This window comes from Pygoscelis adeliae, unplaced genomic scaffold (assembly GCF_000699105.1).
Source record: "Pygoscelis adeliae isolate BGI_AS28 unplaced genomic scaffold, ASM69910v1 Scaffold216, whole genome shotgun sequence".
NCBI lineage: Eukaryota > Metazoa > Chordata > Aves > Sphenisciformes > Spheniscidae > Pygoscelis > Pygoscelis adeliae.
Window position 1 is genome coordinate 3,949,296 of NW_008825073.1, and position 1,220 is coordinate 3,950,515.

Here is a 1,220-nt window from a genome sequence, read left to right on the forward strand (position 1 = left end):
CTCCAGCTGCACGAATGATACTCAAAAACAATTTAAAAATAAGTGATCTTTCGGTCATGTGGGAAGCTCAAGTTTGGAGCAGGGTGCTGTGGCTGTCTCACCAGCCAGAGGTGGCAACCACACTCCTCGGATCAGCAGTTAACGGGATGCGCTCTCAGATGGACCTGTCATATACGTTGGATTGAAGAAATCCTGACTGTCCATAGGGTCTTCAAAGTGGTGAGAGGAGATGATCAAAGGGGAGAGGTCCGCACTGGCACGCGTGGCTCTCAAACGCCGCCCAAACCCATTTGACCAAAAACCATCTCAGAAAGTGGGGACGTCAGCTTGGGAAGGAGAAAGAGCAGCAGGGATGAAGCACCCGGACCTGGACGGATCCAGATGAGCTCTTCCCTGTCCCCTCCTTGACATCCCTTGCCTCAAGAGCTTCTCATTTGCAATTCCGACATCCAGCATGGCAAGTGTCAGCACTTCCAAAGCACGAAGGCTTTTGGAACGTTGGGTTTCGTTTCAGTTGGAAACGAAGTTTGGGGCTTCGCTTTACTTTGATTTGGTTTAATCTCGAAAATCTCCAGGAAACAGAGTTATACTTCTACCAGTCTAGATTCTTAAATTCTGGTAGTATTGAGAAGCGAAGCAAAGGGGGCTGATGTTATCCATTAGAACAGCCCAGATAGAGACATTATCCTGCTTTTATGAAAGCCAAAGGCCGAATTCATATTTATTTGAGCTGCAGCAGAATCTGGCTTATATCCTGGACATTACAACATATTGTTTCAATCTATATTTTTATTAGCAATATTGATAACGTCAGAAGAAATACGATACAGGAAACAGCTTATCAACTTCGAATAATTTTACAGTAAGACTTTTAATGAAGATAAAAGAAGAATTCGGCAAAAGACTGAAGCTAAAAGTGTTGTTGGTAAATGGAGACGCGCGGTACCTGCACATCCTGAGCGGGGCAGCTGGATAGTCAGCATGGTTTTTACTCCACAGAAGAAAAATAGTTGGTAATCTTTTTTTTTTTCTTTTTTAAAGACCATCAGTTCTCCACTTTAAGTTTATTAACACTTTCATACATAATGATTCACCGCACGACTGTAGAAATGAAGATATTTGTGTAAACCTAAATTAAATCTATTTGTTGTGCACAGGCAGTGGTGCCTGTAGCTCACTCTCCTGCTTTTAAAGCCCCGGGCAAATATTTATAGGGAAAG